Source organism: Lissotriton helveticus, chromosome 7 (assembly GCF_964261635.1).
Source record: "Lissotriton helveticus chromosome 7, aLisHel1.1, whole genome shotgun sequence".
NCBI lineage: Eukaryota > Metazoa > Chordata > Amphibia > Caudata > Salamandridae > Lissotriton > Lissotriton helveticus.
This window is the reverse complement of record NC_136068.1, coordinates 1,765,803,365-1,765,827,831: the sequence shown is the minus strand read 5'-3', so window position 1 is coordinate 1,765,827,831 and position 24,467 is coordinate 1,765,803,365. Positions and strand designations below refer to the sequence as shown.

Genomic DNA, 24,467 nt, shown 5'->3' with positions numbered 1-24,467 from the left:
CTCCAGTCACAGAGAAAAGGTAGCTCAAAATATCTAAATATCTAGGTGAATGCTAAAAGAAAATGTATTAAGTATTAGGGAGGATGATAGTCAGTCACAAATAATAAAGTCACTAACCTGTTAGGTCCTTTCCAAGATTTCAGTAATTTTAATCTGAGCTCAGCTCCTGTCCTGGTAGCTATGGTATAGTGCAGACATGCTTAATTTACAGAAAATGTGTAAACCAAGTAGAACCATGAAGAAGTAACAAACACATTAAAAAGTCAAGACACAACACAAAAACTCCCACTCCAATATTATTTAAAAAAAAGAAATTTTTAATAAGCCAACTGACATCTAAAGGAAAACAATCCAATTGTAGCAGGAGATATGAGTTTTCAAAGGTTTAAGGTGAAACATGTCAAGAAACACGAAGAACTAAGGGTCGTGGTGGATGGGACCAAGGTGAAATTTCAGGCTGACCGCAATGGAGCCCAAGTCAGATACATCAAATCAGTTGGTCCAAGTGATAGTCTTAAAGTTAAAAAGTAGAAAACATCTCAAAGTCCCACTTCAGAAAGGGTATTTTTGACTATTTTGAAGAAAAATATTAACATTTTGTGAAGTCCCATTGCAGAAAGGGACTTTGTCATTTTTCAAGCAAAAAATCCTCCCTGCAAGGGTCACTGTGTAACATTAACCGCTGCAGAGGAAACGAAGTCCAGATACCTGAAGCAGGCTGGTCCCCCTGGTGGTCTGGAGATTTTGAGATTTTTTGTTAAAACTTTTTGAACCAACACAAAATGGGACTTAGGTTTGTTTTTGGAGATGTGGGGATCTATGAGCTGAAATCCAAGTGCAGTGGAAATGCTTTTTGGATACTTTTTTCTGGCAGGTCCTGCCGCAGCTCTGGGGGAAAAGTTATCAAAACTTTCCACACATTCTTCTGGTGCTCACGTTTCGACAGCAGTAAGGCCCACAGCATCTCTGGGGAAGGCACTCAGAGATTCTCAGAGGTCAGGAAAAGGACAACAGCAGGATCCAGTCCAGGTAGAATTGCTACTGGTCAACCAGGCACTTCAGAAAAATAGTGGTGCTTACTGTGACCCTGTAGCCATACAGGACTGCTCCTAGAATCCATTGGTTTGTCATGGGTGAAAGGAGGAGCAAGTCTAGCCTTCAAGCCTCCTCAAATGTCTCAAAGTAAGTGCAATTCTTCTTCCGTTCTTTCAAATAACAAAAGTTCTGAGGATAGTGCTGAAGAAATCTGAACTCCTTCTCAGGGGTCTCACTGATACTTAGTCCATTCAAACCAATAATAAAGAATTTGGGCATGAAGCTGAAATATAAAAGAAAATTTTTATTAACCTTAAATGAGGTGAGACTACGTCACACAGAAGCCTTAGCAACTGAATGAGGCAGTCTGCTAGAATGGTCTTACTTCACGTCTTATACACTCTTTATCCTGCCCCAGGCATGTAAGGGAGTTGTACCAATTACATTCCTAAACAAATGGAAAATCTGGAGGGTCAGCAGGTGAGTAGCCTTTGGGGTTTTAGCAGGATATGGGCAAAACATTATAATTACATAGTTCACAAAGGTTAATCTGATTTAGATGGCACTGCAGGGCATGGCATGATTACATGTACAGTATCTCAGCCCAAAAGTTAATCATTAGGAATGTCCCAAATTCAATCTCCAAAAGCCGGACAAACCTATAATTGAAAGCATTACTCATGTAATGAAGAAACATAAAAAAGAAACAGTAACAGATGATGAACAAGCTAAGGCATATGCAAGAAAACTAAAAGTTAACAATGTCCTGAACATTGATTGGCAATCTCAGACAAAGATCGATCAGGAAAATTGGCTTTGCGAGGTCAGTTTCAGGTGAAGAGGTCAGTTTCTTACAGTTCATTCCAGAGTCAGAAAGAAACCTAGTTAATGTATACATGGACTAAGAAGGCCAGGCCACTTTGTTCGCCAGGCTACCTTCACAGGCCTAGGTGAGGGCAACACAAAATTGTGGCACAATATAAAATGGAGTCAGTCTCGAGAATTACAGAACCTCAGTGCCTTGGGGTGTCACACTTAGGCTTGGCACCAGCATGTAGGGGAGGGTGACTCCTGGCTCCTGTATAACCAATAGGGTAAAGGTTCCTGGTGCAGTTCTTCTCACTTTTACAGCTTTACCTGTTTGCCCTTTGCCCCAGTGCAAACAATCCCACAGTGCACCTTATTCCTAAAACTCAAGAGAGGGGAACACTTCACCCCTCGTGCAGACCCTGTGTGCATACCCAGAGGTGTGTCCAGGGTAATGAGGAGTCTCTCGTCTCGGTGGTCACTCAACACCAGTTCTGTGGTAGCTTTCCTTCCCAATGGGTTAGGTACCAGCCTGACTATGGGGACAAGGGCTGAGCCTTTCCAGATGGCATCTGACTTTTTCTTGTGAAAGAGCAAGCCCCATTGAAGTTAGTTAAGATTCTGGGCCCCAAACTGATCTTCCTGCCAGGGAAGAAAAGATGTCCCCCCTCGCAAATCATTGCCCTTGCTCTGGGAAGAAGTGGTCACCCCTCATTAAGGTCAAGCACTTAATTGACTGTTCCTAGAGAGCTAATATAAATTAGACTCCAGGAGTTTGAGGCAGGAAAACTGTAACTTTCTAAAAGTTACTTTTCATAAATATTGATTGAATATCCATCTGCATCAGTCAATTGGTGTTATATTCGATAATAAAGAGAGTGGGTGAATTATTTTTAGAGCTGATCCCAGATCCGAGACACAGACTTATCATTTTTGTCAATGCTCTAGTTTTCTTTATAGGACACCCATGGCCTGCCACTGTGAACGTTGGTTTTGGAACCTTGTCACTGTGGGGACATGGTAAAATTACATTTCTACATGTCCCATGCAGCCTGCCTTGTGGGCTAAAAGGCCTGCATAGGGTTGACATTAGTATTTAAAAGGAATCTTTTTGTCTTGTCAAAATGGTTAGTTTGAGAGGTCAGACTGTAGGTTTATACTGCAGCAGGCGTGTTTCAGTGGTAGGCCTGAAGCCGTGATTTCTTGGTCACGCTAGTGGATGGCACAATAAGTGCTGCAATCCACTTTCTATGCTATAAGTGTATTTCCTGCACCATATGCCAAGGTCCTAAAAGAGGTTAAATAAACTAGGGATTAGCCAATTTCTACATGTTTTTAGGGGTCTGAGCACAAACACTTGGAACAGGACAGCAGTGTCTCAGAATTATTAGAGTAAAAACCAGTAATAAAACTTGGCAGAAAAAATGTGTGTGACCACGCAAAAAGGAGCACTTTCTCACATTCTGTGTGTCCTCAGAGGGGTGATTTGTCCTGGGACTTTGTTCTAAATGGGATCAGGTGATGGGCCAATAGGTATTTATATTAGCATGTGGAACCCTTAAATTTAAAGCACAAGACAGGTGAAAATGCTGCATCCCCGGCCAGCATTTTGTATTATGGTTCAGGGGAGCATTGTGTGTGGTGCCTCGTGACAGCAGTGGAGGGCCTCAATCTGGGGAGAAATCACAATTGTGCAGGTGGTGAGTATTGTTTTATTTGTAAGATGTGCCCTTGGCATCGTGCATGAAGTGGGCAGTTGGACATAGGTCACCAGAGGAGCACTGAGTGATGTACTCTTCATGGGCAAGAGACTATGTGAAATATGAGAGCACAGTATGGTGAAGACAAGGTGGAAAAGTGATTTGTACAAAGTGACAGATGGTGATGAACAAAGGGGGGCGCTGTGAGCACAAGGCAAGGCAGGTTGTTATGTCTCCTTTATAAGTGTCTGAAGAGATATGTTATGGAAATATGACAGAGAATAAAGCTGTGGAGAGTATGCATTTTTCACAAATTGAATGCTGTAAGTGAGTGACAAACGGGAAATGTGTTGGCTTTTATAAGCATGGCTGATCGGACATTGGATCTGGTTAAAAAGAAATAGAAAAAAATTGAACTTGTAATGTCAATTGATCAAACATGGGCATAGGGACAAGTGAATGAAGATAATTTAGTTGGACGTTGATCAAAAATACATCTCACAAAAGGAAAGACGTTGTCTGGTGCCCGTTATCCCTTCAGTACAGCCGCAGCAAAAGGGTAGCGGTTTAACCAGAGGAGCACCAGCGCTGGGCTCATATTAAGGGTGGGCAGAGAACTCCGTTCCGCCAGCTGAGTGTGCGGAGATTTGCCTACTCCACGCTCTGCTGAGAACGCAGAGTATAGGACAAAACTCTGACTCTGCAGAGGAGCAGAGTAAGCCAGCCCCTCCCTTGCTAAATTGGCTCCCCACCTCCACCCGATAAAAAATACTTTAAAAGTAATTTAAAAAGTAATGAAGTCACTTACCTGTACTGCGGCTTCTCCGGGCGGCCCTTCTCCTCTCTGCTATACCTCTTGCGAAAAAAAGCGCACCTGAGCACGCATACGCATTTCTCGCAAAACATCCTGTGAGAAATGCGCATGTGCAGTTCTCGCAAGATGTACGGTGAGGAGGGCAGCCCGGGGACACCATAGTACAGGTAAGTGACTTTATTTCTTTTTAAATTACGTTTTAAGTGTTTCTTATTAGGGGGGTGGAGGCGGGTGCCGGAGCGGAGTTTTTCCACAATTCCGTGGACCTCCATGTAGTGGCCCTACGCAGGCTCTGCCCAGGGTTGGCTCATATGAGTTTTACCCATAATTCCTAGTCCAAATGTGTGGGGCATCCATCAATGAGTTGTAGGCTGACACAGGGTGGTGCCATAGAAGTCTCCTTTTGTCCCATGTCAGGTGTAAGCATCTGGGTCGGATTGAAATCACAATTAGGCCCGGGCACCAAAAGAAAAAGTGACCCGCATTTGTTGATAATGACGTTTCATGAAACGTTGCTTAGTATGGGAGTAATTTTGGGAGAAATCTCTGATAAATGAAGCATTCTAAGCTCATGGGGTCGGTAGCATTGGCCAAGACAAGATGCACTACCAAACATACCATTATTTCACTGCAACTCACCCGCGGGTCTCGTCACCTGATCTTCAGGCCTATACATTTCTTTGGTTTGGGTGTCTGAATATGTTAGCCACCTATTGATCCCTTAGTCTGTGCTTCCCCCAAAGATCCCTGAATATCCTGTATTATTGCGAACCATCCACATCCATTGTGTCGGGAGGTTTCTGTTCACCCTCAAGGAACCAGGGGTCTTCCTCTTTTGGTTGTCACACAGGAGCCTCTTTGCAAGCGATGTCTTTGGGGATTGCATACTACTTTGTACTTGATATCTTTTGTTTTGTGGGTAGAAACTTAATCTGAATCTGGGAAAGCTGCAGGAATTCACTAACATGCCTTTCATTCTCTATATGCCCCTTTCTTACTTGCTGTGTGTACCTCTCTCGTTCTCTCAATCACCTTTTGCCCCTCTACTAGTTCTTTCTTTCTCTCTCATGCTCTACTTCTTTTCCTCTCCTTGGTGTCTCTCATCCTACCTATGTGCTTGACTCAGTCTCTCACTTTTCCCACTCTCTTTTCTTTCCATCTGTCTACAAATCCCCCTCTCTCCCACTCCTGTCCCCTAGTGAGCTCTTTTTTTAAGTAATTTGTATATCTCTCAGGCCCTTATTCCTCTTGTCATTTTGTATCCCTCCTTTACGTTTTATTTCATTTCTCTATCTTGCAAATCTTCCCCTTTTCTCCTGCCCTTCTCTCCTGTCAGCCTCTTTCACATTCCTCTGCCCCATGAATACTTAATCTTATTGTTAGACCTGGTATCATTGGCGTGAGTCTCCCTTCCATTTATTTACTGAGTGCCTCCTCTGTTTTTGATTTGTTTTGCTGGTTAGATGCTTTTGGGCACTGTGCCACTGCTATTCAGTGCCACTGTGCAAGTGCTCCCTATATTAAATTGAATTATTGATTAGTGACTCCATGATTGGGTTATTTGATTTACTTGTCAGACCCGAGTACAATGCACCATGTGCGCCCAGGGCTTGTAAATCAAATGTTGCTGTGGGGCTTGCAGCACTGGTTGTGCCACTCACTGAAGCAGCTTGTAAAGGGTGTCTCAGGCCTGCCATTGCAGAGCCTGTGTGCAGTCTAATACTGCCATGTTGACTTGGTAAGTGCACCTACTTGCCAGTCCCTAAACCTTCCCTTTTCCTCATATCAGACACCCCTAAGGTAGGCCCAAGGGTAGGGTGCATTGTACGTATAAGGTAGGACATGCATTGATGTGTGTGGCATGTCCTATAGTGAATTACATCCATTTTCGTTTTTCACTATTGCAAGGCTAACTGTTACCCATAGGCCAGAATGGGCAGTTTGATTATAACATCTTATAATCCTAACTGACCCAGGGAACATGGTAGAAATTCGAATTTAGTATGCCTGAACTCAGAATGATAAAATACATATTTTAGTGAAGTTGGTTTTAACATTCTGTGTTTGAAAAAAACACTTTTAGAAAGTCAGTATTTTCTTGCCTAACTATCCAAGCCTGCCTCTGCTAGGTTGTGTATTCCTTGTCTGCAGTTTGAGTGACAGGCGCTGGGGGATTCCAGGAGACAGGGTGAGTCAGCACAAGGCTGAATAGAGCTATCTGCATGTAGATGGGTGGGGGAGGGGCACCTGGGACCTGAATAGGGCTGTACCTGCCTTCCACAACGCTGGCTCCTGCGGTGTGTATGATGTCCCTGGCCCGCACTGTCAAAGGAAAGAAGGAGTCTTGTCAACAAAGTGCTCGAGGACTGCACAGAACTGGTTTGGAATGGGTACAGAACCCTCTGCCTTCAGAGGACAAAGGATTTGCTAGGATAAAAATTGGGGCCAAGACCCCAAGACTTTAGATCTCTTCTGGAACAATAAGATGAACCTCTGCCAAGGAGAAGAATCAAGGAAGTTGTAGAAGTTGTACTGCCCCCCTGCCATTGTGCTGTGTTGCTGTGTTGGCCTACAGTGGTGTCTTCAGTACGAAGGAGAGGAGAAGGAACTTTCAAAGAACTTTCATCATCTTGCAGAATATTACTCCAAGAGCCTGATTTGAGCTTGCCTTCTAACCGAGGTCTCAGAGATACCGGACTTCACCCCTTCTGTTTGCCTGCATCTGGAACTTGCTGTTCTAGCTGCTACAGAAGGAATTCTGCAACATCGACGCTGGAGAGCGACGCCATCATCTGCATCAAAGCCGTGAGCACTGCTCCGACTTGCAACGTAGACCGGCAGCCAGCTGGCGTGCCACATCGATGCCAGCAAACGAAATTGTAAGCTGCAATAGCCGTGAGCGCTGCTCTGACTTGCGACGCCTGCCCAACGCTTGCTGCTGTGCCGCATCGACTCTGAAGCCGACATCGTCGCGGAGCCGATCATCGACGTGGGTGGTCAAGAATCCATCGACACCGTGACATCGTACGGAACCTTGGTTTCTGCGCCATCATGACTTCACCTCCTCTCCGGTCAGGAACCGACGCCTCCCCTGCCTGCACAAGCATCCAGGACCCGACACATCATTTTCCCCGAAGCAAGGAACTGTAGTGTAGTTCCTATATTCCCAATAGGCTCTGCGCATTGGAATAATATATCCTATAGATATGACATAGGACTGAGGTCAGCATGTCTCCATCGAATATATTAAACTTAATTGTGAGTGCCAGCTAGCTCAGAGGTCACTAGAAACTTTCTCGACTACACAAGAAGGGATTAATTTCTGACAACCGCATAAACATGATAACTTTGTTTGCCTAGGACTGGAACAAATATCTTCAGAGTCGTTGAAACAATATTTAACTATTTTACAGTCAATCGTGCATGCTTCGTTTCTACAGAGTTTGCAAAGAAATAGTGAGACAAGCGTTTTCAATAAATATATTTATTGAACAGTCTTCTTTCTCTTTGCTATAATTGTTAGACAGAATGCAATGTATAATGCGTACAGCGTAAACAGTAGTATAAAATAATACTGTAATAGCATTGTCTAGTGCTATGACATAAAAAATACATACATAAATAACACAGGCGAAAAATACTCAACTGGTGCTTCTAAAATACACCTACCCCAATGTACCTAACCTAGGCCTAGTACCAGGGAAGAAGTAAGTGGGGTCTTTTAGCATAGGTTTAGTTTTTGCCAAGAATTGCCAAAGGTTTCTCTAGGTTCTAATCAGCTCCATACCTTAAAATGAAAGAGGTTGGTATCTCTGTCTCGGACTCGATTTCCCAACAACCCGCAAGGGGAATCAGAAACACTGAAGCTGGATTCTCGGAGAGAAGGACAGCTTCTTGTCAGTGCGTCAGCTGGACAGTCGGCTTCCTTCAGCACTTGCTGTCGCTCGCTGTATCGGGCAAGTAGGTAGTCAAACTGCACCGAACCACACTGTGCTTTGCTATAGCAAGAGAAGGTATATTTATACCTTGAAGGTGTTTAAGAATGCCAGCTTTGACGTGAAGTCGGACATATGAGCGTCATGGATGAACCCCTAAGGATTAGTTGTTCATGCATACTAGTCTCTTGGAGAAATCAATATCCAAGCTAGGGGAAGTCCCATCTGCTTAAGAGTCTGGTTTTCCAAGAAATTGTTGTGATGTTTGAAGGATGGATGGAAGTAGCCATGACTTTATTTGGGCAGCATGGACTATGCCTAAATAAGGGCTTGATTTCTATGCCTATATAAGGGCAATGCGAATTATACCTATATAAGGGCATGAATCGGGAAAATTCATTTGGAATCTAAAATGCCATACAACAGAACCGACCCCGCACCTCCCTGAAGCCGTGAGCTGTCTTTGTTTTTGCTTTTCCAAAGTACTGTTCTTTGTGGGTCTGTTTTGACTCGGGCCGACGCCGCGCTCCTCGCGGTCGGTGCCGTACTTTGGGATTTCTATGACCTTGACGTCATGACAGCTCCAGTTGGGGTTATCTGTTGCTAAAGACTGCTTTTAAGTGAATAACCTATTTTTGAACTATTTCTACCAGCTTGAAGAATTATTATTGATTACAGTATTGTGGATTTTGTCGTTTATGGTCTTGCGATAAGTCTATATAAAGAATACTTATTTTTATAAAACCTGTGTTGTGTCGATCTGTAGTGTTTTCACTGTATTACTGTATGTGTTCACAAATGCTTAACACACTGCCTCTGAGATAAGCCTGTCTGCTTGTGCCAAGCTACCAAGGGGGTGAGCAGGGGTTATCAAGTAGTGTAATCCCCTTTCCCTGACTTAGAAGCAAGGGTACCTATTTGGTCAAAGGTGTATAACATTACCAATTTGATACCCCTAGTTCTAACACTTATATTATTTTGCTACAAACAATATTTCATCCCCGAGCAACCAGAATGTAATATTCAGAAATGATCGTATTGATATTTTCAGTCCAAAAAATCCTCCAGAATTAGATATTCTCAAAAAGATTTCTTTATTGTCTTATTGTAGAGGTTTGAAGTAACATGTTCTCAAAGATGATCCTGCGTAGTTGGTATCATCAGATGTAGCCAAACAGCCGACACGTGTTTCGTCCTGGGGACAGATCACCCAATGACTTCATCAGGGCATTAACAATTCTGTTGTAATTTCATCACCACAAAAACAGGTAGGCCTGTGTGCGGTCCCATATAATAATGGTCTAAAATACTAAGGGGGTCATTATGATGGCGGATTTTCCGCATACTCCGGGCCGGCGGAAGCCACCGCCGGCCCGGAGTATGCGGGAAATCCGCCGAGGAGGCCTGAAAGACCCACCGCCAAATCAGGATGGCTGGTGGGTCTCACAATGTGCTCGCCGCTTTTCCGCCGCAGTCGGAAGGCGACCACGGCGGAAAAGCACTAACATGGCTGGCGGTGTCTATCAGACACCGCCAGCCATATTAGGATGTAGGGAAAGTAATGCTTTTCCGCGGCGGCTTTTCCGCCGTGGAAAAGCATACGGACAATCACTTTGGGGGCCCGTTGCGGGCCCCCTGGGTGAAGGTTGCATGGGGGTGCACATGGGGGGTACCTATGGTACCCCCCTGCCTTTGCGTGCACGAAGCGGCAGGCACCGCGCGGTGCCTGCCGCTTTGTGCATGCAAATGCACAGCTTTCGTTTTTTTACATTGCGGCGGGTGCTGCTTCAAGCAGCACCCGCCGCAATGTAAAACATACAGGATGTGACCGCCAGGGTGGCGGTCACATCCTAATTGCCATGGAGGGACCGCCACTGCCCATGCGGACGGTCCCTCCTACTCAGGGGTGGCGGACGGACACAAGTCCGTCCGCCATCCTAATCGGCCCCTAAGTAAATTCGGTTTTCAGTTGGGTAGAAAGTTATTTAATAGTATGTAGAATTCCCCAGAAGTAATAGACTGTGTACTAATGAAGCATAAAATATTCCTCAATTGTGGGGTACATCATCACATTCTGTATGTGCGTTAAAACATCCTTAACATGTGAAGCTATAAACGTTTATGTACAAAACACAAAGTGCATTTTAGAAAAAACATTTCTCTACTAAAGATTTGAAGTATAAATTAAAGAAATAACTTTTTATAAACAATTTCTCATTTTCCAACTTGTTTGCATTTTACGTCATGTAATAACTTCATATGAAGTTCGAGTATGGAGAAGTGTGGCTCACTGGTTAGAGAAGGCAGACCCTGAAGCAGAGGTCAGACCCGGGACCAGGGTTCAATTCCCGACGCGGCAGGGTCTTGAGCTCAAATGTCCATGGACTCGATAATTCTCGCTTCGGTGCCTGACCTAATCATGGGTTCACACTCTGCAACTCTGGGCATTAAGCTTGCTTAATCTCCACAACGGCCCCCCTGCGGCGGGATGCCTGGCTTTCACCTTGGGGATGCCCTGTAGGGGCTATCTCACAGGGAAAAGCCAGGACGGGTTCCCAAGGCAAGCGCGGAGATACCCCTTCGGGGGTCGATTCAGGCGCTATATAAGAAACATAATAATAATAATGAAAGTGCATTAAATTTTAAGATTAGGTACGCTTCTTTTTTCAACAAAACTTTATCTATATCTATATCTATATCTCATTATCTCCATGATTTTTTTCAATAAAATGTTGCACCATAGGCGCAGTCATGACCTTATTTTTTATGCGTGATCTGTGTTGGGTCATCCGGGCATTAACTTTTTGGTTTGTTTTTCCAACTTAGATTTTTGGACAGGGGCATACAATTGCGTAAACTACATTTCGGGTCTTACAATTAGAGAAACCCTCATGTTTCCATTTAACATTTGCATGATGAAATTTGTTTCCCTCAATCGTAGTTTCACAGGCCACACAGTTACCACACCTATGGTGTCCTTCTATACCCCATTGAGACAGAAGGTCGTTTTTGGGTTTGGGCAAAGCAATATCAGCGCGTACAATTTGCTGGCCGATATTCTGGTTCTTCCTATATGCAAATATAGGACGAGGGAACGGGCACTCTAGTTCTTCTAGAAGATGCCAGCAAATTGTACGCGCTGATATTGCTTTGCCCAAACCCAAAAACGACCTTCTGTCTCAATGGGGCATGAAACCTATAGAAGGACACCATAGGTGTGGTAACTGTGTGGCCTGTGAAACTACGATTGAGGGAAACGAATTTCATCATGCAAATGTTAAATGGAAACATGAGGGTTTCTCTAATTGTAAGACCCGAAATGTAGTTTACGCAATTGTATGCCCCTGTTTAAAAATCTATGTTGGAAAAAGGAACCAACAAGTTAATGCCCAGATGACCCAACACAGATCACGCATAAAAAATAAGGTCATGACTGCGCCTATGGTGCAACATTTTATTGAAAAAAATAATGGAGAGAATGAGTTTAAATGGTCTGTACTGTTCAGTTTAAATCAAACAAAATGCTGGACAGATATAGATAAAGTTTTGTTGAAAAAAGAAGCGGACCTAATCTTAAAATTGAATAGTACCCAAACTGGCCTCAATACATTGTCTGAGATATCAAGACTATAAGTTGGGCGCCTGTTGTTAACATATAGCGCGATCAAAACTTCATTGAGCAGAATGCACCTCAAAGGTTAGTTATATATGGGGGGACCCAATATGGCCGCCGTGTTTACAGCTTGTTTGCGGACCCGAGTAGATGCGATTAACAGGTATGATAGCGCTGCGGTCAGGAAAGTGTTAGGCGCTATTATTTCCACCACCTCCGATTAACGAGGTTATAATTATACACAGGACAAGTGACTCACTGGTGACAGAGCGTGGGGAATTGAAAGGAGTTCACAAACGGGCGGCGAGGAAACGCCCTCCACACCCGAGACACGCAAACTTATGGAGGTACGTTTCATTTTATTTTGAGATTAGAGACAGAGGCATGTTATGCTTCATGCACAAAACTAAGGGCTGATTTTAATCGTTCTTTCAGATCGTGTCGAGGAAACGATTTCACAACTAGGAGCCTTCACACACGTCTGTTGATTAAAAGGTATGACCAGTGGGAGCTTTGGTATGTAGGCACTTTAGTACTGGCACATTATTGTGAGTGACAAATATTTTTATTTGCACTCTAGGAGATTCTTCTTCTTCTAAAACAAACAAACTGGAGTATCTTGCGCCAACAAAAAAAGAAGTGCACTTGTGGGAGCAGTCAAGCTAGATAACAGGTACACTTAATTAAGTGGGGACATTCACCGTAAGGGGCACACTTAAATACTGAGTACTAAAAAACTCCCCTTTTTCTATATATTCCATAGACACCCAAAAACGACAGAGCCCTGGTGAGAATCCGGCAATTGTTTACACTGGATTCGAAACGCGTCGGCATGAAGGAAGGATAAAATACTCACATTCATTGTGAATCTGACTTAAAATAACGCTCTAAGTCGTATTTTTGATCTTTCTTTAAGCTTGACTTTGTTCATTACTGTTGTTTATGATTAGTCATCACTACTTGAGAAATACCACATAGAGAGTTATTATTTGTGGTTAGGAATTAGTAAAATATAGATAAGGATTGTATATAATGTGTATATGTGTAATTTGTGAAAATGTTTTGTATATATGTGTAAATGTATGCTAAATGTATAGTGTTCTTTCTCATTCACGAAAAATGAAAAGTCAAAAATTAAAAATATGAATTCAAAAGGGTAAAAATAAATATACCCATCTAAGACTAGGATTTGTTTGTTACTCTGATTTTTGGCGATAAGAAGTTGAGTGTGGAGCCAGCAATTTTTTGTGTATTGTTGAATTATTAGGTCCAGCTGCCTCCACGTCCCAGGACCTCACTCCGCAGTGTTACAATGGATATACATGATTGGCATATTTGTATCACCAAGAAGTCCCTAGTAAAGTGCACTGGGTGTGCCAGGGCTGGTGATGACAAATGCTTCTAGTGGGCCTGCAGCACTGATTGTGCCACCCACATGAGTAGCTCTTTAATGGTGTCTCAGGCCTGCCACCGCAGTGCCTGTGTGCAGTCTGTGAACTGCCATGTTCTCCTGGTCAGTGTTCCCACTGACCAGGCCTAACCCTTCCCTTTCTGTGCACATTGGTCACCCCTATGGAGGGCCCAAGGTACCCCCTTGGGCAGGGTGCAGTGTATGTGAAAGGTAGAGCATGTACTTGTGCAGGTGACATGCTCTGGTAGTGAATTACAGCTATTTTTGTTTTTCACTGCTGCAAAGCTATCTTGCTCCATAGGCTATCATGGGGGATGCTGGCTACAGTGGCTACCAGCATATCTTCCCATAAGAACAAGATAGGACATAAAAGTCTGGAATCCCTGAACTCAGAATTTAATAACACATCTTTTAGGAAAGTTTTTTTTTAAATCCTGTGTTTGAGAACAGCACTTTTAGAAAGTTGCTGTTCTCTTGTCTGACCTTTCTGTGTACCTTGGCCTGTTTGTGAATTGACTGTCTGGTTTGAGAGTGACAGGGGCTGGGGATTCCCCCTGAGGCTGGCTGAGTCAGCCCTAGGCTGAATGACTGTATTTGCAACTTGAGTGGTGGGAGGAGATAGCACCTGGGCCTGAATAGGGCTGTGCCTGCCTTCCACAATCCTGGCTCTACCTCCTGCTGGGCGGCTGACGACCCTGCCCCTCACTCTGAAAGGAAAGGAGAAGCCAGGAAAACAAAGTGCTCAAGGAACACCCAGAACTGGTTCAGACCAGGCTCAGAGCCCTCCTGCACAAAGGGAACAAAGACTTTTAGGGGTATTAGTATAGGAACCCTGACTACAGAAAAGTAGATCATACTGGAATCAAGAAGGAACCTCTGCCAAGGAGAAATCTGAAACAGAAGAATGAAGACTGTCCTGCTGTTGCTCTGCTGGACTGACCAGCTGTTGCTTTGCTGCCAAGGAGAGGGGAAGGACTTTGCTTTTGGTGCTGGGTCCCCTGTCTTGAAGTAATCTCCAAGGGCCTGAGAAGAGCTGTCTCCCTGTTATGAAGTCCCAGGAACAAAAGGACTTAACCCCCAGCTTCCCTGAACTCTATTGAGAGAGTTTTGTCCTTCCTGGAATGTGTGGCCCAGTTGTGGTGCCTCTGGAAGTTGTACCTGTGTTGGGAAGCTGGAAACCAAGCTTTTAAAGAGTTTTTGCAAGTTTGTCTCATAGCTCGCTTGCGGAGCGCATCCCCGACAGGGCGTGGGAATTCCCGCTGCTACGAAGTTTGAGATCGTCGCAGCGCCTGTTGCCCCTGCCAGAGCCGTCCCATCCGGTGCGGGAAGATTACCATCGCTGCGAGTGTCGTCGCAGAGCCTGTCGTCGCTGGGTGAGATCGCCGCACCTCTTGCTTGCGGACCGCATCACGTCACTGCGAGTGTCGTCGCAGAAGGCATCGCATCGAGGAGCTGTGAGAGAGAGCTCACCACTGGTCCGCGCATCGTCGCCCCGGAGATCGTCGCAACTCCAAAGATCATCGCATCGTGCCTTTGCGAGAGAAAACTTTCTACGGAACTTACGCACCGGAATCCATACAAGTCCTCCTTCCTCCCATACAGACCAGATTCGTCGCAACACACCCGCTGCTGCAGCGGGGTTGTCGCATCGCCTCCCCAGGGTCTCAGGAGCAACGCATCGCTTGTTTTCCACCGCACCAGCTTCTGCTTTGGAACTTTGTTGCATTTAAAAGGTACTGACGCAACTGTGAACTTTTCACCCAACTGTGGATTATTTTATCGCAACCTTAAAAACTCTTTTGCAACCATATTCTTGAACTGTGTATGTTGGATTTTTGTCGTTTTGGTCTTGTGTAGCTTAGATTAAATACCTTTATTTTTCTAAACTGTTGTGGAGTCAGTTTGTGGTGTTTTCACTGTGTTACTGTGAGTGTTGGAACAAATACTTTACACATTGCTTTTGGATAAGCCTGACTGCTTGTGCCAAGCTACCAAGGGGGTGAGCAGAGGTTATCTAAAGAGTGTTTCCTCCTTACCCTGACTAGAAGCAAGGGTCCCTATTTGGACAGTCGTACCTACCTCTGCCAACTAGAGACCCCTAGTTCTAACAGGAATATTTAGTGATATGTCCAGAATAACAGAATGTTGAGCCGAGGCCTGATTCTCAAGCTCCAAAGTTGGCAGCTCTGGCCATTACCCACATCCTCTACCATTTTCCAGACTCCCTCTTCCCCACTTTCACTTTCCAGCTTTCTGTCTTTAATTATTTCTGCCCATCTCTCTGCAGTCTTTCATCACGTGTTCTCCCTAATCTCTTCCCCTCTCCCTACCTCCATCTGTCTGCATATCTAGCACTCTTATCCTCTCTCCTCTACCTTTCCTTTCTTCCTCACTTGATTCTATTTTCCCCTTCCTATATTTTTGTCATTATTCTCCACTCTTCTGTCTCACTTTTCCTTTTGTCTCTCTTCACATTGCTCTCCTCGCTCAGTCCATTTTGTTACTGTCCTGCCATGGATTTTCTCCCTTCCCTATTAGTATGCCCTCAAATGAAAATTTTTCACACATTATTTTGTGTTGTCAATAAAATATTCCTTTTACTCATTTTGGTTGCTTACATTACTTTTTATTTTCATTCAGTGGTAAACCGGAGTCCATCCCAGATAACAAGTTGGCAGAGGGCTGCTGCTGGAAACGAAAGTGGAACCTTTTAGATGCCCGCCACACTTAATTTTTCACCCTGCACAGCCCCTTTCACTCAACCCCAGGTAACACTGGAGCTGGCTGTGACTCTCAAAAAGAGCCCACTGTCATTCTGGGAGGGGAGGGGACCCATCACATACTATGCCTGCTCAGTTTGGCACATTGTCCTACTGCACAAGACAATGAGCCATCCATTCTCGTGGCATAATTATAACAAGCTCTGATCTTCTCTCTAAGGCGACAATAGCCTTTAAGCTCCAGCACAGAAAAATTTGATTTTATCTAACGCTGAAAAACCAGCACACCAGCTGGTTTTGGCTCAGGCTCCTCTGGCGATGCCCGATTGCCCGCCCTGCCAATCCGACGCTGGTAAGCAACTCTTCCTACCTGGGTTTTTTGCTCAACATTTTCAGATGCACAGTGTTATTTTCCTTTCTAAATGTTTGACTATAAACACTACCAGGCGACCCACAAAAGGAGTAAACTACAGAGTCCACCTAATAGCAGCAGAGGGGCCCACCCTTTGGAAGTGTATTTAACCTGCAGAGGGCCCACCCATTGAAGGTGCTGTTAACCCACAACTGAAGTACACTACAGAGTACAGCTTGGAGCAGCAAAGGGCCCACTCAATGGAGGTGCTGTTAACCTACAACAGGTATACAGTATAGAACCCACCTGGGAGCAGCAGAGGGCCCACCCACTTGGAGGTGCTGTTAACCCGCAAAGGGGCCACCCACTGGTATTGCTGTTAACCTACTACTGGTGTACAATATACAGTCCACCTGGGAGCAGCAGAGGGCCATCCCATTGAAGGTGCTTTTAACCAACAAAGGGAGTACAATATAGAATTCACATGGGAGCAGCAGCAGACCAAACCACTGGAGGTGTTTGTAACCCACAAGGCGTGTACAATATAGACGCTGATTACAATGCAGTCGGAAACGGCTCCGAACGAGATTCGGATTCTGAGAATCCGACGTGGATGCTATGTTTCTGAACGAATTGGATACATTTCCAAACGACAGATTACAATGCAAGGAAACAGTTTGGGCTGTCCGATTGGTTCCAAGTGGCATATGAACAGCCTGAGTCGTTCTGAGACAAATCTTACAGCTCTGTGGACACGGTTTCCGACCAAGCGATTACGATGTCCGATTCTGACACCAGTTTCGTATCGGTCTGACTGACATGAAACAGCTGTCAGAATCTCACTTTGGGGGCTCGTAGCAGGCCCCCTTCACCTGTACATCTCCGGATGGGGCCCATAGGGGTACCCAAGGGCCCCCTCTTTCCAACCATTCACAGTGTAGCATGCACCATGAGGTGCCTGCCACAGGGTGCAAGGTTTTCCTCAACCACCCCTTTTATCAATGGGAACCAGTGCTCTCGTTCAGAACACAGGCTCCCATTGAAGTAATGCACGTATGACCAAACGATGTTCGGAAGCATCATATTCGGCTGGTCGGACTCGGAGAACCCAATTCGGTTGGAAACAATTCCAAAACCGATTTGGTCGGAAGAATTTCCAACCGAAATCGTAATTTGCCCCCGAGAGTTCACCTAGGAGCAGCAGAGGGCCAATGCACTGGAGCTGCTGTTAAGCCACAACAGGTGTACAAAATAGAGTCCACCTTGGAGCAGCCTAGGGCTTTCTCATTGGAGGTACTGATAACCTGCAGAGGGGCCACCCAACTGTGGTGCTGTTAACCCACAAGGGGTGTAAAATATAGAGTCTACCTTGGAGCAGCTGTGGGCCCACCCATCCGAGGTGGTGTTAACCCACAAGAGATGTACAATATAGAATCTACCTTGGAGCAGCCGAGGGCTTACCCATTGGAGGTGCTGTTAACCTGTAGAGGGGCCACTCACAGTCGAGGCTGTTGACCTATAGCTGGTGTACAATATATAAACCACATGGGAGCAGCAGAGTGCCCCCCCATTGAGGGTGCTGTTAACTTACAAAGGGAGTACAATATAGAGTTCACCTGGGAGCAGCAGAGGGCCCACCCACTGGAAGTGATGTTAACCTACAACGGGTGTACAATATGGGAAACATCATTTACCACGAAGGCATTACCACTACTAACTTTTACCACGTGACACTTACCACGCAGGGTGCCTTCCACGCAGGGTGCCTTCCACGACGTCTTTACCACGGGCTGGGGGGGGAGACGTGGTATTCCTTCATGTCGTTCTGCGTGGGCTTGGGGGGCAGAGCGGGGGGGGGCTCGGAGGGGGGCTGGGGGGGGTCTCCCCCCCCAAAAATAACAAGCAGGTTACTTTAAAAAAAAAACGAACATAAATTTAAAAGAAAAAGGAAAGAGCCTCCCCCAAAGACGTGCCGTGTACGTCAAAAAAGCAGTCCTTTTTTTATTTTGGTATACGTGTTTTGACGCTTGTTTCAATGGAGGATGGAAGTAAGGGCTCGTAGAGAAAGACGTGCAGGTAAGACGTTTCTAGGCGTAGTAAAATCCTACGTTGTAAATACCAGCGTGGTAAAGCCACTTGCGATGTAAAATTCGCGTGGTAAAGCCATGCGTGGTATTTGAAATCGTGGTATAATCATATATTCGTACAATATAGAGCCCACCTGGGAGTAGCAGAGGGCCCGTCCCATTGGAGGTGCTGTTAACCCACAACAGGTGTACAATAGAGTCTACCTTGAAGCAGCAGAGGGCTCACCCACAAGGGAATACTCTATGAGGAAGAGGGGGATCGCCAGTTGCAGGTAAGAAGACGATCATCTGTCACAGTGAATGTGAGGCTGATGACCTATTACAGGAAAGATGATAACCTCTGTAGAAGTACGATGCAGGTCCCTGCCTATTACAGGAAGGCACAGTCATTTACGGTTACAGGGAGGATGGTGTGATTGTGTGTAACAGAGAAGGCAGAGTGATCAGGGAAGATGAGGGTGGTCACCTGCTAAAGTGTAGAAGAGGGTCACTGTCTATTATAGGTAAGGGGGTAATGACCTGCTTCTGGAAAGATGAGGGTGCTCACCTGTGACAAGGGACATGAGGTGATGATCTGTTACAGCGAAGGCAGAGTGATCACCTTCTATAGCTTGGGTCTTCAAACTGGGGGGCGGGTCATCTCAGGGGAGCACCAGGCTCTGGATAAAAGAAGCATCATGCTGCTAGCAGTACTTCGTTTTAAGCTGAAAAATAATAATCAGCAGTAAGCCACTCTGTAATGGGCCATTGCAAACATCTTTTGTCATTTAGGTGTCAAAAAGGAAGGGACTCAAAACTCCCACTCGGATAATCACACTGTGGATAATTTTACAGGTTAGTAAGTCCCATCTACCCAGAATAGTATGTTTAATTGCAATTTTAAAAGGTTTTACAGAACTTAACTGTAATGTTTAAATACGTCTAGACATATTTAAACTTTGTCAATTTAACAGAAAAATTGTGAAAAATTCTGGAGGGGGGCAATGATTTTTTTTTATAAGGGAGCGTTGAATAAAAATGTTTAAAGACCACTGTTCTATAGGAAAGGAAATTGAGATCATCTATTACAAGGAAAAAGAGCGTCACCAACCTTTTGGAGGAAAGGCAGCGTGGTCACCTCTTACACGGAAGTTTAGGTGATCAATTGTGAAAAACAAGTCGGGAGTGATCACCTTTTGCAGGGAAGGGGTTGATCACCTGTTACGGGAAAGATGAGGCTGTTACAAGTAAAGAAGGCTTGATTAGCTGTTATAGGGAAAACAGTCAATGCTCCATGAGTGAGAGGGAGTGCCCATGAGTTACAGTCTATTCGAGGCACTGCAGAGACCAAGGCTTACCCTCTAGAATTTGTATCCCGGGTGGTAAGCAGTGCCTGCCTCTACATGCCCCCTAGCTGAGGATCAGGATACAAGTAATCTTGGCTCTCCACAAGTTTAGACACCTTTGGGTGAGGTGCAAGGCTCCCGAGGCATAATATAAGGAAAGGCTCGAGCATGTAAACATAGGGCCCCCCCTAGAGAGAGGGGGGGCAGCAGGGGCCATGGGTGCCAGCGACCTGAACAGAGTAAAGCCATCTTAGAAAATACCAAGATTAGACAGATCCATGGGCACAGGGATGCTGGCACGCAGGCTCCGCCTTCCCCCACACCCCCCCACCAGGAGAAGCCCCTAGAGCATTGGTCTTCAAAGTGTGGGCGCCACCCCCAGGGGGGCCGTGAAGTGATGGAAAGGGGGTAGCGCATTCCCGGTCACATTTCTGCCTAGGCCCATAGGACTACAAGGGATTCAGCCCCCCTCCTCCCCCGTCGTGTGCCTCAGCTCGAGCTGCTGTGGGCTCTGCCTGCCTGTTTTTTACAAGTTTTCAAAGACCTTTTGCATATTTACATATCTTTTGTAAACTGGTTACCAAGGTTTAGTTTTTATTTCTATTTCCAGTACCCCCTGGATCCCCACTCTGCCTATTCCTTTTTTTTGTATTTTACATTTACTGCAGTAGTGTGAGATTGCATTTCATGAAAGGAAATATAAAGTTGGGTTGCTAAAAGAAAAATACCAGCCATTTGATGTTTAAAGAGCATGCAAAGGCCTCCTCTTGACACTAAATAGGATTGTAAATCAAATCATATGCATTCATTCATAATGGGACTTTATCTTTTACTTTAGACATAATCGGTCTTTATTCCCTTTAATTATCAGTCATGGATCATTGAGGCAGCCCTAGAACACAATTAAAAGTGCTTTCTATGTATATTTGCTTTTCCAAGTATCACAGATGAGTGCTGAAATTTAAGGCTTTAGGTGACTGATTATTTTTGTACCGTCTGGGACATCAAAATAATGAGCAGGCAACCCTAACCATAGGACTGGAAGTGTGTTGCAGGATCAGCATATTAATTATTTCCTCCACCCTCGATCCCTGATTAATGTCATAATAGCAATAGTTTAACTTCTATCTTAAACACTACGCCGCCTTCAATAATATGCTCAGTTACTTCAAGTGTCTGGGACTGCACCCTACATTCAGAGAACTCACTTCTCATTTTCTCACTTCATTTTCACGCTCACCCTGCACTCACAGCGATCCCAATGCACTCACACTGATCACCATGCACTATCATCATTCACCCGCTCACCCTGCACTCACAGCGATCACACTGCACTCACAATGCACTTGCGCTGTTCACCCTGTACCTCACCCTGCAGTCACACTACTCATCTGCACTCATCCTGAACTCATGTGACACCTCATTCACCTGCCCCCCTTACTGCTGAATTTGCAACTCACTCAAACAGGCCCATACTGGGGCTAATAGCCATCTGCTGCCTGAAGGCAAATGAGAAACACACAGAAAGGGAAGGAGAACCAGCCAAATGTGGTGGCCTACAGAGCATAGAGGCAGTTTTTTTTTTATCTTCCTAAAGGATAATAGATTCTTGGTGGAGTGAAGCAAAGGAGGGTGCATGTTCCATAACTGTGCGGCCTACACCAAAACAGAAAGACAGACAATTTGTGCCTTTCTGAATTAGGGAACAATAAGCAGAGTGGAACAGGCTGAGAGGAGCATACAGGTCTAAACCGTGTGCTCGGTGAGGAGAGATGAGAGGATGAGAAAGGACAGCAAAGGAGTGAGAGGATTCGATTGAAGAGGTCAGGGATGAGGAGAAATGTGAAGTGCAGAAGGGAAGTGCGGACACGCAAGAAGTGAGTGTGAGTGTGAGCGAAAGTTGAGGGCACAGTCCTTAAACTTACTGTTAAACTGTGAGAGAAGATAGCTGAGAGATGATTTGTGACCTAAAAAGTAATTTGATGCAACATGGTGAGAGACAGCAGCGATAGGGGAAGAAAAGGAGTAATGGGGTGGGTGCTGAACAGTGATTAATTTGTGATACAACATGTGCCAGGGACCTCACCAGTAGGCCACTGCAACTTTAACCACCCACCCATTGCCTTGCCTGTGAGGCCATTGACAATACATATGCAACTACCAACCATAACACTTGTACAAGTGTGACTATTTCAAGCCCCCAAAGCTATAAGAATGGCTTGGGTGTCAAGAGTTTATCGGTTTTAATGTATATTGAATTATTAAACAATTGCTGTTCTGCTCATTTCTAAATTACACAGACTAAGCCAAGATGTGGCAGATGGTCACAGTGCCAATGTGCACAATTAGGTGCCAGTGCTGAGCACTGGAAACCACCTGCTCAAATTAAGCACTGGTGCTGAGGTAACAGGGAAAAGGGACACTGGTTCAAGAAGGTGTGGAAGAACAAAGGAGAGATGTAAAAGATGAATGGGGGCCTGGAGAGGTGTGAGATACAAATAGACAACAATTTGAATGGAGAGATTTAAGATGAATGAGAAGTGCAGATGGGCACGGGAGGTGGCGGGCCAGAGAGGCCATTATATAAATGCGAGAGACTGTTAGAGATGATGGGCAGTGGACAGAATGGCAAGAGGGGATTAAGAGGTAAGTGAGAAGTTGAATGGAGAGATATCAGAAGTTGTAAAAAGGGGTGAAAGAAAATGGTGGCATGGGTAAATTGCTTAACTCTGCACAAGACCGCCAGGGATTTAAGGGACCCCTGCTGCTCCAGGCGATCTTCTAATGTGGCAGCATGTATACCTGCCTAGTGGAAGGCCCATCAAAAAATTTGATTAGACATCTTTCTGGGGATAATTGCTGTTTATTGGTAATAAACTGATACCGATGGGGTGAAATCTTTCCTCGTGTTACTATGTGCAAAAAATTTAAAAATAATGAAGTAATTCTATCCCAAAATAACGCGGCATCAAATAACATTATTTAAATATTCTTCCCACACAATTTAGTCAAGCCTGTCATGTAAATTGGTCCTCACCTGCCTCATAATTCCAATAGCCTTTCTTACAGGTTTAAAAATGTTTGTCAGGAGGGGGTCCTTATGACTGAAAATGTTGACAGGTGGGTATCGGCAACCAAAAATTTGAAGACCTCTGCCCTTGAGTGAATGGGTGAGCCGTGTCAGGAATTGAAACATCAGTACATCCCCGAATCCACTGCTTTAACAGAGAGGTTCCACAGGCGAGCTCTCTTTGCGCCTTTACAGAGAGAGGGGGCACAGGGCTGCCATGAGAGCCATCCGTGTGCAGAGATGGAGCCCAGGGCTGCCATGAGAGCCATCTGAGTAAGAGAGGGGGGGAGGGGGGGCCTGTGAGAGCCATCTGTGTACAGAGAGGGGGCGCAGGGCTGCTCTGTGAGGGTCCTCCCTTCATAGAGGTCTTTGTGTGGGGGTTCTTTACACAGGGCAGCCCTGTGTTGTCTTGGGTTATTATACTTAACACCCTGCGATGGTCCTTCCTTCACAGAGGAGCTGTCTGCGAGGGGAGGACTTCCCTTTACACCTTTATAAACTGAGAGCACAGGCAGCCCAGGGGCCCTCCCGCCTCGCTGTCGCCCTGGCTCACTCTAGAACCTGGAACTGATGAACATTCAAAAGCAAACGGAGCAGAACCGCCGCCGCGCGCTGTCCCGGCCTCCCTCGCGCCACTAGCACTTCCTGAATGAGACTTCTCGCCTCCCTCACAGTCACACAGCGATCTCACTGCATGGGTGAGACTCTTCGCTTCCCTCACAAGCACCCTCACTTCCTGTGACTCCTGGCCTCTCTCATGCGACGCTCTCACTTCCTGAGTGAGACCTCTCACCTTCCTCGCACAGCACTCTCACTTCCTGTGACTCCTGGCCTCTCTCATGCGACGCTCTCACTTCCTGAGTGAGACCTCTCACCTTCCTCGCACAGCACTCTCACTTCCTGTGACTCCTGGCCTCTCATGCGACGCTCTCACTTCCTGAGTGAGACCTCTCACCTTCCTCGCACAGCACTCTCACGCCCTGTGACTCCTGGCCTCTCATGCGACGCTCTCACTTCCTGAGTGAGACCTCTCACCTTCCTCGCACAGCACTCTCACGCCCTGTGACTCCTGGCCTCCCTCACGCGACGCTCTCACTTCCTGAATTAGACTTCTCGCCTCCCTCACATAGCACTCTCACATTCCGGGTGTGCCTCCAGCCTCCTCTCACAAACCTCCATCACTCCCTGTGGCTCCTGGCTTCCCTCACACAGCACCCTCACTCACTGAGCGCGAATCCTGCCCTCTACACGTCACTCACTCCCCGAGGCTTCTTCCTGTCTGAGGTCACTGGTCTCCCAGGCCCCAGAGTGCCCCAGCCGGCTCATGACAGCGCCCCTTCACATCCCTGGCACCGCAGCTTGGCGCCTACAGGTGATATGGACCTGGAGGCAGGTTCGGCGCACGATGCTTCGGCCTCTCGGACAGGTGAGGGTGCGTTTCTAAGGAAACCACTGCATTAGCATAGTGATGTGTGTGTGTGGCGGTGGTGGTGGGGGGGGGGGGGGGGTAGGGGGGTAGGGGTCACGACTGGGTAATACAGGCACGTGTTCGATGGCCCTGTCAGGTTTCTTAGGGTCTGGGAGTTAATTTGTTGTAT

At 45.7% G+C, this 24,467-nt stretch overlaps 1 protein-coding gene and 1 long non-coding RNA gene across 4 annotated transcripts in view; one reads left to right on the top strand and one right to left on the bottom strand.

Moving 5' to 3' along the window:
- Positions 1-420: 420 nt before the first annotated feature.
- On the bottom strand, positions 421-24,093 carry LOC144770746 (uncharacterized). The gene is made up of 3 exons (XR_013598997.1): positions 24,043-24,093; positions 19,022-19,178; positions 421-1,318 (listed from the first exon to the last, which is right to left on the bottom strand). It is a non-coding gene; the product is annotated as an uncharacterized LOC144770746 (long non-coding RNA).
- The window catches only part of LOC144770745 (hyaluronan synthase 1-like), a 272,375-nt gene continuing 271,390 nt past the window's right edge, over positions 23,483-24,467 (top strand). For 2 of the 3 annotated variants that reach the window (XM_078655491.1, XM_078655489.1), the window contains exon 1: positions 23,483-24,295. The gene's annotated coding sequence lies outside the window, so the exon portion shown is untranslated. Of the gene's footprint in view, positions 24,302-24,467 lie in introns of all 3 variants that reach the window. The other variant, XM_078655490.1, reaches the window with a different exon arrangement.